The 13,577-nt window shown below is 40.7% G+C and overlaps 1 protein-coding gene and 1 long non-coding RNA gene across 2 annotated transcripts in view; one reads left to right on the top strand and one right to left on the bottom strand.

Annotated features, from left to right (window-relative positions):
• Con (leucine rich repeat protein connectin) overlaps window positions 1–13,577 on the top strand; it is a 165,300-nt gene that overhangs the window by 65,238 nt on the left and 86,485 nt on the right. The gene's annotated exons all lie outside the window — the stretch shown is intronic.
• Window positions 6,520–13,577, bottom strand: part of LOC105736474 (uncharacterized) — a 106,999-nt gene continuing 99,941 nt past the window's right edge. Inside the window, exon 5 of the long non-coding RNA XR_015290858.1 lies at window positions 6,520–6,897. This is a non-coding gene — a long non-coding RNA (uncharacterized LOC105736474). The remainder of the gene's footprint in view (window positions 6,898–13,577) is intronic.

Raw genomic sequence — 13,577 nt, 5'->3', positions numbered from 1 at the left:
AAGCGAAGGGAAGAAAAAGAGAGAAAGAATTACAGAATGTTGCTTCCTTCCCCTTTTTTCTCGGAGAGAATATAAAAAAAGAAAAAAAAAAAAATGGCAAGATGAAAGAGAATCTCCCGAGAGTTGGGTCTCGCGATTCAGAAAATCTGGTTGTTCCCAAAGAAAAGGATGCATCCACGCATACCTCAAGCTCGCTCCATCGGAGCGTCGCGTCAGTTTGGAAGGAAATTGGACGGAAAATTTTCATTTTCCTTAAGCTCGCTATTCCCGTGCTTACTTCTACCTCTTCCTCTGAAAAAAAAAAAAAAAAGAAAAAATGACCGAACCAAGAGAAGAGAATCTCGGCTACAAAAAATCTCTATTACGTTAAGTAGTGCCGTGGTCTAAAAATCTTGACGTTAGGAAAAGATTAGGAAGGGATAAATTTATGATCGACATCTCGTCGAACTCTCGATGATATTCGCGCTTCTCGAAACGATCTTTCTTATTTTATTAGAAACCTCGACAGATACTCGCATGCACGCACACGTTGGAAATAACGTACGAGAAAAAGATAAAAGATTCCTCGACTTTTCCTCGTTCTCTTCGTGCATCCAACTTTTTATCGAACGGATCGAAGATGGAAGAACGTTATAACTCGTTTTTTTTTTTTTTTTTTCCTTTCCATTCGATCCAGTTGATTCGAATTCAATCAGACGTAATCCGTAAGATAACGTCTGGTCGCGGTACGATAAATAGCCAACTTTCGCACCTCTCCTCGAATCTATCAAAAATTTATTCCACCTCTTCTTCTTCTTCTTCTTCTTCTTCTTCTTCTTCCCTTTCTCATCCTTTGTTTTTTCTCGGAGAAAGAGCGAATACGTAACGAGAATCGATCGGACGGAATCGCGACCTGCCAACAAACTTTAAACCTTAATCCTTTCTTAAGCGCGGTACGCGGCTCGAATCGTTATTGGTTCAACGAGGAATCGTTAATTCGTCGACTCCTTCCGCCATTTTCCATCTCGACTTTTCCTTCATTTTCATTTTCATCGACCCCCTCGAGAATTTTTATCCACACCATTATTCCGAATTACACGAGTTTATCATCGCGTTCGCCCCTCCTTTTCGCTTTCTTCGGTCCATTCCTCCCTTTTCTCCCCCTCCCCCCGCCTTTTCTCTTTTGTTTACGCAAATTCAAGTTCTCGACAATTCTCCATCCCGGACAGAATATCCCGGATGTATTCGGGAGACAAGTACACAAGGCAACAGTCGGCAAGATTCCTCTCCTTCCTTCCTTCCTTCCTTCCTTCCTTCCTTCCCGCCCAAGGTTTCCGGGATTCCTTAATCACGTTGCATACAAACGCTCAGCTTTATACAATTATTGTAATTGTACTTGCTTATGAATAATTCCCCTTTGACGGAGGGGGTGGGAGCCAACGTTAGCCAAGTGAACGTCGAGCCGTAATTTATCGGGTTCAATTGAATCCCTTCTTCGAAATTCTTCCCCCCCCTACTCTTCTTCTCTCCTTGATTCATCGCGCATCGATGTGAAATTTTAACGAGGTACACGCTCCTAATGGATTTATCGGTGAATAACTATTATTCTTTGCTTAATCATATTTTATAACGAATAGAAGAAGAAGAAGAAGGAGGAGGAGGAGAAGATGAAAATTCCGTCGATGAATCGAAAGGAGCGGAATTTCGAATAATTCGTCCGGTGAAAGTAAATTCTTAAATGTACGATGTCTCTATTGGAAAATTATAACTCGATGCGTTCAATTGTCGTGCCGTTTCGATTAAATTACGAAACGAATGAACAACCACAGGTTCGATGTTTCGCCCAATGAAATTTCGTCATATTTCGAAAACGGAAGAATTCGTTAATTAGAGAAATTCGATTACGAGATTCGAGTGTGCAAGTTTTATCTTTCTCTCTCTCTCTCTCTCTCTTTTTAATTTTTGCCCCCAATTAATTTAAATTTCGAAACACGCAAAATTTCGTGTCTCTCGTTACGATTTTTTTCCGAAATTTTTAACGTTAATTCTTACGAACCTGATTCTATTCATCCTTTTAAATTTCATCCTGCGTCAAAAAAACGAACATGTAAAAAAAAGAAAAGAACACCAAGAATTCTTTTCAACTACGATACGATATAAAAAAGGTTCGTGACGTTATATAATATTCGTGGGATTATAATAATTAGCAACGTTTAATTCAAGAACCGTGTTTCGATTAACCGGTTTTCTCTTAACATTTCTCTTTTTCTCTCCCGTTGCTCTTCTTCCCCGAAACGTAGAAAAGCGCTTTTCACGTTTTTAAATCCGCTGAAAAGTAAGTTAAGAACAATGATTCCGCTCGTTTTCTACTTAAAAACTGTACCGCCGTATAATTTTCTCGCCGTATACACGGATATAAAGTTCATCGTTCTTCTTGTAAAAAAAAAAACGTATAACGTCAATTATATCGTCGAACAAACGCTTTTTAAAGTCGATCTCCTCTTCGTCCACGAATATTAAGAAAATTTATTTATCCGATTCATCGCGATAATCGAGGAGAGGAACGATTGAAACGTATCATCGTTTTCAAACGTATCATACGTGCAAAAATGTTAACGCGTTAAAAACGCTTTTCGACGATTACGCGTACGTCGAAACGGCCGTTCAATTTCGCGCATAAGCGTTTTTTTTCTCGCCCGTTTGAATAAATTTCATACAGTTGGAACATCGACTCGCCAATCATCGGTGGAAAAAAAAAAAAAAAAAAAAAAAAAAAGAAAAAATTTAATCGTAAATCACGCGCTCTTTAATACTCGAGAGCTTTAAATATTTTTCACCTGTGCTCATTAATCGATAGGTTATTTCACGATCGTGTTTTACGATCGCCCCGATCGCACCTGCCATCCAACTCTAAATATTTCTCTTCTCTGCCGAGAAATTTTTCGCTTCGCCAACTTCTCTCATCTAAATGCACCGAATTAGTTTTGGAAACGAACGATATGCAACGGTACACACTTTTATTTCTTTTAATCTTTCTCCTTTCGTAAATTTGTTCATTTTTCCCAAACAGCCTAATCCAATTTCCGATTACCTCCGTGGCCGATCGTCCACTCGAAATCACTCGTGGGAAATATTCTGCTCTTTCTTTCGTTCGGCCATTCTACCATTCGTATACGAGGTGTATACTTTGCCGTAATAGAATCGAGACTTGGAAAAATGTGTCTCGAACATTCGAGGAAAGTACTCGAGACGAGGGGAATTCTAACGATCGGAAACAATTCCATCGAAACAAGAATTTCGGGGATACGTACGTCGGGAAACAAAATAATACCATTTTAATCACCAATTATTTTGCGACGAAATCGCGAAGAAAAAAGGACAGGAGAAAGTTTGGAAAAAAATTTGGACAAACGAATTCGTAGGAAAAACCCTCTCATTAGATCGTCCTCGGAGCGCGCGTGTATTTTAATCCACGGAATCGATCCCTCGAATGGAAGTGTTCCCGCCACGTGTTTCGACAAGCTTGCCAACGTTTCGAAGCAGAAGCGTCGAATCGCTTCTCCCGCCAACTCTCCCTCTAGGATTAGCTTGCTCGTGAAATTGCCAAGCACGTAAGCTACGGGAATTGCGCGAAGGGGCGAACTGTTGATAGAACCTTCGAGTCACGCTGTGTGTCTCCGTTCATTTCCCTCTCCTTCGCCAAATTGAAACTCCAACTGTATAGATATAGATATAAATAGTGTATATAATAAATGTATCGAGATGTATGCAAACCTGCCTGATCATTCTTCGATTTCGTTTCCGCTTCGAATTCGTTTCGCGGATAGTTAACTCGGATATCTAATCAACCAATCCGATCTTCCAAGAATTCGAGCGACCAAGTTTGCCGAACGTTGAGCAATCCAAGCCTTCCTACCAAGGAATTCGCTCTTACCTCCTCGACTAATTGTCCCCATCATAATTATTCCGGATTCCTTGTAAACGATCCATACCATCGACTATTGTTCAACTATGATAATAATAAGTTTCTGGAAATCTTCTGGATTAAACCTTTGCCGCGACGTGGAAATTCCGGATATATCCCACACAGGTACCCTCCTCTTTTCCATACCGGCTTTTGCTCGTTCCATGTTCAAGAAGTCGATCAATTATTCGCACGGCCACGGCTTTTCCATCGCTGATATTACTTCGAACGTGGCCGAAGTTATAAGCCGATTTTTAGTCGAGGAGAGAGAGAGAGAGAGAGAGAGAGCTTTGAGACCTATTTTCGAGAGAGTAACGCGGTGAAAAAGTTAATGGAAATAACCGAGGAGAAACGAAGGGGTTGGACCTCTTCGTTTCTTCTCTCATAGGAAACGAAAACAGCCCGCTCCTTTAATCGATCCAGATTCGATCCCTTCGAGATTTCTTCCCCGTTTCTTTCTCTCTCTCTCTCTCTCTCCTTTTTCCATCGTTCCTCTCCAATCGAACAAACTCGTCACGAAACTCATCCATCGGCTTGCACGCGTCGAGATGAGTTCTATTCCGTTTCTCCCGCAAATTTATCCTTGAACGATCCATCGAATAATCGTTCAGGTTCGATACCTTTTTTTCAACTGTCGAAGATTTCCGATCTTTTTTAAAATCGAATGATTTGTATTCAAGATATTATATATACGCGATTCCAAAGCGAACGAAAGAAGATTTTTAATCGAAGTCGACGAATGGTAACGCACGCGTGTCGAGAAATCTGAAGTAAAAGTAGAGGCTGTCGGTCAGATATGGCACGATGAGAAAAGTGATTTTTCTAATAAATCTAGAATAGCTTTATGAACGAGAACGTCTCTTTTCTCTTTGTAAATAAACAATTATTTAATCGTCTTTCTATCGTATACATAATTTATTCGTAAGAAATTGGAATAGTTTTTAAAAGGTAATCTTCGAGTTCGAATTCGTACGTTCCGCTACGGTTTATAATAATAAATCGAGCGGTTAACAGTGTCGAGGAAAAGGGGTGGTCAAAGGGTATGGTGATTTTTCGGGTCAGCGACATCGCCCGCATGAGGGTTAATGTCGAAGCGAAACGCGATATGGGTCGATGGAAAGAAAGAGGAGGACGAGTAGTCGAAAAGTAAGAGGAGAAATCAACGATGGGGGAAATCGAAGAACGGAATCGATGAAAAGTCAGTTGGGGAGGGAGAGGTAAGTGTGGCGCGCGAATATCTATTAACGAACGATATAGACGGTGAGAGGCGTTTCGTCTCCGAAACGGAGTGGAGTGCGCTTAGGGTTAATTAAGATTTCCAGCGAATTTTTAATATCCCGTGTCCGTTTTAATTGAATTTGCTTTAATTAAACGTTCGGCCGCCAACAAGCATTATGGAAAGAGGCGTGACCCTGGGATTCGAGAATTCCACGGAATAATTGGAGTGCCGGCTCTTTTTAACCTCCTCGAACCGTTCAGTCCGGGTTCGACCGTTACCATGGATGTTTACAGAGAGATTCCAACCTGTCTTCGAGAAACGTTGGAAAAGATTCGTTCCGCTTTCTCTTTTTCCTCCCTATCCCTTACTTTTTTTTTACTTTTAAGCGATCAACAAACGATTCCATCCGTTTCTAATGTAAATAATTTTCGCTTTTTAGAAACTTTTCCACGATCTTCGTACGATACAATCGTAAAGGTGATACTTGGTCTCTCGATCGAAAAGCAGGGAGAGAAGTTGTCAGCTCCACTCGAAACCGTAAACCTTCTTCCTCTTTCCTTATTTCCTTTTATTTTCTTATCGCGCCGCGTTCAACCACAATTAAGATTATTTATTTTTCTCTAACGGCGAGGAACCGTGGACACCACGTTGAAACGTCTCGCAACTTCTTTCTTTCTTTTTTTTTTCTTATTCAGTTCTTTCGAGGAAAAGCGGATTTGCGCCTCGCGCATTTGCCTTTCATTGGCGCGCGCGCGAATCTCCGCTTCTTTTGATTCGCGGCGGGAAAAAGCGGTTTACGGATAGAAATAACGATAAGAGTGACTTTGGCTAGCCTTTAAAAATATGGAAAAGCTTTTTTTTTTTTTTTTTTTTTAACAACCACTTTCTCGGACGAACGAAAGAACGAACAGCGGCCACATGATTTATCGACGAACGATTTCTTTATTTATACGCATTTACCGTGAATGTGAAAATATTTCAAAAGTATCGTGTAATAAAGTAACAGGATCCTTTTTACGAATGGGGTATCGTGTTACCCCTTGGAAACGCAAGGCAAATTAAATTGGTCTTTCGACGTCGCAACTTTCACGGAAGTACAAAATCGCGGAAAGTTGTATAAAGGGCGATTCCTATAAGATGCGAAATCGTTACGCTAAAATTATTTAACCAGGGAAATCAAACCAGGGAATATTTAGTTACTTAGTTGATGGCGGGATGCTTTGTCGACGTAATTACAAAGCGACATTGTATCCTAGGCCGCTCGTTTTTCTCGTTGTTAGTCGAATCCGTGGCGTGTTCGAGAAACGTTTCCCGCTATCGGATACGATCAATGCTATCGTATCTAATTCAGACGTAATTTTTCTTTCTTTCGATTATATATTTTACAAAGATAATCTGTCGGTTGAAAAAATTCACTCGAGCTCGATAATATCAATAATTTTAAAATACGTATCCGTAGAAAATGCGAAATAATGCGATTGTTTCCACGAGCATTTTCAGTTTTCAGTGTATCCCGTTCGAGTATCCCGGACGGGTCTTATGGGGGAATAAAAAAGACACTGCCAACACTTTTATCTCTCTTTTATCCCGTAGGAAAAGGAGGAATGGGTTCGAGTTTACCCAATCGTGATTCGAATTCGAATCTTTCCTTTCTCGCCACCATTTTCTAATCTCGATTCTCGATCCTCTCCCACGATCCCCAGCATTTCGAGCGTGTCTTCTTTCTTGACTCTTTCTGAAAAACAAAGTTTTGACAAAGGTCATTAGACAAAGGATAATAAAGGATAATCAATTTTTCCCCGAAATTGGAAATCAGAGGCTTCCTTTTAAAATTATATACTTTACATGACGCATGACGTAATGACGTACGATGTTCCAATCTACAATATTTTAAGATAATCTCCAATTTAAAATAATAGATCGTAAGTTAAGATTACAATTAAAGATTAAACAATAATAATTTACAAAGCGGATATTCCAGTGGAAGATTTAAATCGATTAAATCTAAATTGATAAATCGTAACTAACCGTAACTAAGTATATAAACCGATCAAGTATGCATGCAAATAAATATACTGCAAACTAATATACCGGCAAAACTGGTAACTTAGAAATTGATAAACTAGAAACACGAACTGGAATATACGAATTGATGAATTATGTATACCGATAAACCGAACGATTCGACGAACTCGATCGCGCTACGAGTTAGGCTCGTGTGTCGAAAGAAACGTTCCTTTTTTTTTTTTTTTTTACAATTCTTTCTCCGAATAATCGGCAAGATTCGAGGATCAAGTATTCATCCTCGAGTATCTCGACTAATTTGAAACTGGAACTCGGAAAGAGAAATCCGAACGCGGTTTCCCGAATCCCATTTTTCGTTTACAATTAGCCGACATCCGGGAATGCGGTGAAAACAACCCTTGAACTTCTCACGCGACCCGCCAAACCGAAGGAAACTTAAACGTGTTAATTTCACGGCTGCAAAATGTACTTTTATTTCACGGAACGATCTCGGTTTCACGCCTGTTATGCTCACGGAAAAAATCATCGTGCTTGAAACCGGTTAAACCAATTTTCACGTTTCGCGGTCCTCTAGTAAATTACGAAATACAGTTTAATCGCGAATCTAAACTGCTCGGCGTGAAACATGGCGTAAAAAAGGGAGGGGAAAAAAAAAAAAAGATATTACGGTTTTCTTTCTTTTTTCTTTTTTTTTTCTCCCCGCCGTTCCTTCCACGCTACGCGAAAACATTAATCCGCAGATTAGACGACGAACGTTTAACAATCGGCTATGTAAATCTACGCGAAGATTAAGCCGAAAGTTATCCTGGATTATGGCGCGTTTAACTCGAGATCAAATTGTTGCTGTTTAATCTTTGATTAGCATCGGGCAATTTTTATTTTTAGAAAGAAAGAAAATATCAAGGTTTCGAGTATCGTCGTTAAGTGTTAATGAAGAATTTTACGATGGAATAGCTGGACCATGTGTTATATTTAGGAAATATCGATAATATATCATCGTTTCGTTCGCGTGAAAAATCCTTTTAAATTTTTCATTCGAGATTGCCTCGTCCTTCCCGAATAATTTTCCATTATTTTCACGATACACTATTCAAGCTCCAGCTTTTCTCTATTCCTACGCTGTTTTCGCGTTTTTTTTATCTATCCTTCCTCTCGCGTTTTCCTTCTTTTTCCTTCACGCCTTTTTCGCGCTTCCACTTTTTCCTCCTACTCGACCACTCTTTCACCCACGGGATTTCCCTACCCGTTTTTCCTTTTATCTCGTCCTTACCTTACCTTATTTATAATATTCCGGTCCGGCATTCATCCCAAGATCCCTCCAATTCGCGAATTTTCACTTTTCTCACGATCCTTTTCCTCTCGAGCATCTCGCTTCGTCCAACCTAATTATCCTCGATCGATTATCCTCTGTCGTTTCCACATTCAAATTTCAAATTTCATCGTTTCGAATTTACCGAATATCGATAAATCTCGCCGTTCAAATTTCCAATTTTTCAAATTTTCAAACTTTCATCTCAATTCCCCGGAATTTCCGAATCATTATTTACTTATTTCCTTTCCGATCCCTTTTCCTTTCGTTCGAAAAAATACGCGTCGTTTAAAAAAATCCTCCCCTTCGGATGGTTGGAAACGATCGCGAATTATTTCACGAGCTAAGCCCCTCCTCCACCCTCTCTTTTGTTCTAACCAACACGGTTAGAAATACGAGGATGATGGCCCGCTGCCGGCCGATTCGTGCGTCACACGTGCGCACACGAATACAGAGAGAGAGAGGACGAGGACGGGGGGAGGGGGGATGCATTTAATTTGGCGCATTTGGTTCCCGGCCTGGATACGTCGCGGTTGGTTACAAGGAGAGGCAGGAAGGAAGGAAGAGGGTTGGGTTAATGTACGGGCTAGGAGGTCGGTCTTTTCAACCCTAGGAGGAAATCTAAACGGGCCTCGGTGAATAAGACGGCCAGGCGAAGACGGAAGCGTCCTCCCCTTTCGTGGGACAAACTCGTAAATAATCGTCCGAAAGTGTTGATCTTTCGTCGATTTTTGACGGAAATCAAATTTGGACAAATTTTCTTTTTTTTTTTTTTTTTTTTTTCACTATCGAAACGATAGTAAGCGCATTTGCTAATGATATCTCTTCCGTTTCTATCCCCAAGTTTCGTTATATCGGAAAAATTTTCTTCCCAACTTTTCGTGCAAAAAAAGAGGAGTTTTCAAGCGAAATTATAAATATCGAGACATCGAATACCATTTACACGTATAATTCCCAACCAGCAAATTTTAAGTAGTACGAATCAATTTCTAGTCGGGCTTCCTTTGTAAATATATTTCTTCCATTAAATGCGACCGTTTCATTTAATCATTAAAAAAAAAGAAAGACTATATTTTTATTCGATCATCAATTATCGAAATTATTATTAATTATTCCGCCTTTCCGCCATCGAGGAACGTACACTTGTAACGTAAACGAGACGTTAAAAACGTTCTCACGGTATTCAGCTTTTGGCCAAAAAAAAAAAAAAAAAAAAAGAACTTCGAGTTCAGCTTGAAAACTTTTGGCGGCGTATTGTGCCCTCTTCTCGATAAGGAGCGTCTCAATTTTTTTTCCTCTTCCCTTTTTCCAACGTGTTACACGTGTATGGAAGGAAGGGAAGAGAAGGACGCACGCAAAGTGGATATCTTTTTTTTGGGACGAGATCGATCGCGGGTCGGGGAACGGTGTCGCGGGAAAAACGAATTCGAACGAAGGGCACACTTCTAACGCGTCCTTATCTGCGAGCTTATGCAAATGGCGAGCAGTTTGCCACGGGGATTTGCATAGACTCTGGTGGCGATCTATATGGGATCATGTCTAGGCATAATCTCAAGACGCTTTGCCAGTTATGCACTGCCTTTTCGAGTAGTCACGTTAGCGCTTCTTCCATACTGCCGCTCCTCCCTTTTTTTCTCTTCCTCTTCCTTTTCCTCTCTCTCTCTCTCGCTCTTCTCGCCTTTCCAAACTTTTTCTCTTTGCGACGATGAGGTGTGATATTCGAAGTTCGCAAATAACGCTCGAAAATATCTCTCGAGCAGATTCTTGCTCGAACAAAAACGTATCGGTGATTATTCATTTCGTGCGTGGAATGCGCGTTACGTGTTTGGTCGTTTGCATCGATCGAGCGCGCCATCATACGAACACCGAATATTTATTAACGTATCGAATAGAGATCTCTATTTCGCGTATTTATTTATACGTATATGTAGGTTCGATACACGAAAGGACGAAATCGGAATTCGAGAAACGCTCGCCTGATATCGAGCAAATTATTGGCGGTTGGGTGTATCTTTAACGAGCGGCCCTTTTTATCGCAGATATTCGCACGTTTCGCTCCGTGAATGAAATAACCGTTCGTTCGTTGATAGAGCGGTCAGGACTTTTGGACACTCTCCAGTAACGTTTCATCCGAGATAACGTTCCATCTACGACGAAAAGTTACCAGGTTGGAAACAAGTTTGTCAAGATTAATGGATACGCGTCATCGTAGCTGTGAAATATAATCTTCGAGATCAAAAAATATGACATTTTTCTCCTCTCTTTTTCGCTTTTCGAAGCGAATTCAGTAGCCCTCCGAGAACAGTTGAAAGTTAAAAAAAAGCTCGAGGAGATATCTTTTTTTCAATTATTATCGATCCTTTCCAATTTTTCCTTAAAGTCATAATCGAATCGTGGAAAACAATCGATTATTCGTTTCGATCGTTTCGTTTGCTTCGAATTAAAATATTCGCGCGAGATAAATTATCGATAAAAAAAAAAAAAAAAAAAAAGAAAAAACTCGAACGATCGTATCTAGGACGAATGTGCACACGTACAAAATGATACGCATTTGTAAATAACGGCATTTGTGTAACACAGCGCGGGTTTACAATGGCAGGAAACCAGATTGTTGAACAACCCTCTCGTTAAATCAACGCTGTGTCGAAGTTCGAGTGGATGTGAAAAAAAAAAAAAAAAAAAAAAAAAAAAATTGAAAAAAAAAAAATTGGAAACTAGATTGCAGAATCTGTGTGGTCATCAATTAACGCTTCGCGGTTTTATCGAAGTCTCGATACCATATTTTATCCTGTTCGTATTTAATTTAAAAACCGAATAAAAATCGCACGAGTGTAAAAATTAACCGCGCTCGATGAGAAAATTCATTATTCGGTTAAACGATATCCCATAAAGGGATCGAGGATCGAAGATCGAGGAAGAGTCGGAGAGGAGAAAAAGGCGAAAAGAAAAAAAAAAAAACGGATAGTCTTCTTGGATAGATCTCTTTCACACAGATCAATCTAATCAAACGCGACGAATTTAGAAATAGATAATTGCGTATATAACGTATTTATCGTTTCAACAGGTGAGCTTTATATCTCGAAATTCTGAAGGAAAATTCTGATCGAAAAGTTCCGTAGATGATTGATCGATGAAATGCTTGTCTATCGAAACAACGATCCTCGAACAACAATCTTTCGATTCGCGTCTCGTCCATAGTATCGAATTACGATTACCCCTCGATGATCCAATTCACGATTTCGTGTCCTCTTCTTAATTAAACCTTGCGCTTTCCCCGCCCAATTTTCGAACTCGGTTACGGGCTACTTTAATCCGATGGGAAGTTACTTTCCAGCCGAAACTCGCAAGTCCCCGTGCTTTCACCGCGATAGTCTTGATTAATTTGTTCCGAAACGGCTTATCCGACCGGCCCCGCCAACTCTAAATGCAATCGGGACACGCGGTGTGCCTGCAGGGCCAACTTTCGCATAGTTCGCCACGCTCCCGCTATTTATCTTTCCCCGATCGTTCCCCCGCAACCGCTCGACTCCGCGACCCGCCATAAGAGAACACGCGTATATCTCGCCGCCTTATCCGTTGCTCCATTCACCGCCGTTTCGTCCGAACGTCGACGACCAATCGTCCCGACACATCTTTTTCCCCATCTTTCTCTCTCTCTCTCTCTCTCTCTCTCGAAACTTCCTAAGAAATATAGGGAAAAAAGTGAGGCGCCGGTTAAAGCGATCGATCGATCGTACGTACATTGGAATTAATGCAATTAATTATGAATATTAATTCGCGGAACAATGTAGATCGCATTGAATGTACATAATCAAATGGCGACACATGACCGATAATAAATTAAACGGTATATTATTCAAATACGAAACGCGTTTAACATGTTAAGTATTTAACGATACCGGCCGAATAATCCGATTCCGAATACGTTATATTGCGCGTATATACGTTTCGAAAATTTCCATGCACCAACATCCAACGTTCTATCGCGCGACGCCAATCCGAAACCGATAGCCTTTTTTTCTCATTTCGACGAAAGTACCCTGACCTCCCTATAAAAAGGAGGGGAGAAGGAGGGGTCTACAATTTTGCACGGTCGATCGATCGGGACAATTCGAGTCGGACAAGATCGAGAGGGGGCCGAGAACGAAATTATTTACTCGACTATGAAATCGACGGAATCCAAGAACCGGATGATTCCGCTCACGTTTCTACGTTCTACGTTCTGATTAAACCGTGCGACGTCTCTCTCTTCGCTCTGTTCTGCCAATCCGTGAGACTAATTCACCAAAATTCCTCCGACAACTGCGTCGGAGGAAAATCAAAACCGGGTTTTTACACGTGTCTATTTTGTACGAAAAAAAAAAAAAAAAAAGAGAGGAAAATATATAACATTCGTCTCGCATAACTTTATCGCATCGTATCGAATTCCTGCGAAACTCAAACGCGCATTCGACGAAATCATACGAACGCTCATCTCTCTCTCTCTCTCTCTCTCTCTCTCTCGAGATTCTAGAGTTGACGACTCGTGGATGACGTCATGTGTAATTGGCGCGAGTCTTCTTCCTCTTGAAAATTTTACGGGTGGAAACCGATTCAAATTTAACGACGAGAAACATAATCTATTATCGGAACAACCCGTGAGTCATCGTCCTCGTAAAGTCGAAGAATGCGAGATATAGCCCGAACAAATGTGTGCGCGCGTTCAGCAATAGAGAGAGAGAGAGTAGCGCACCTCGATAACGTACGTTATCGAACCATTCCTCCACGACCTCTTACGTCGTTCCGATCTATCTCGTGCCGAAGAATACCTTCGCGACGCGAGCAAAGGAAATTATAACGATTCGCGGTTGCGGGCTATCGTCGTCTCCAGTTCTTCCTCGGAATCGAGTTGAAACGAGGATTGCTTCGAACGAAGATTACAATCTCGAGACGCATATTTTTTTTTTTTCTTTTTAATTCGAACAATTGGAAATAATTATTGGAAACAATTATGGGATCGATGGTCGATCGATCCAATTCCAATTACGTGGAAATGGAACGATCCTTGGGTAGTGGGTAAATCGAGTATCCTGTCACGTGAT

Source organism: Apis florea, unplaced genomic scaffold, assembly GCF_048593485.1.
Source record: "Apis florea isolate Af1SG1 unplaced genomic scaffold, ASM4859348v1 contig_1615_pilon, whole genome shotgun sequence".
NCBI classification, from domain to species: Eukaryota; Metazoa; Arthropoda; class Insecta; order Hymenoptera; family Apidae; genus Apis; species Apis florea.
The sequence above is the reverse complement of the archived record's forward strand: the minus strand, read 5'-3'. Positions and strand labels throughout refer to the sequence as shown.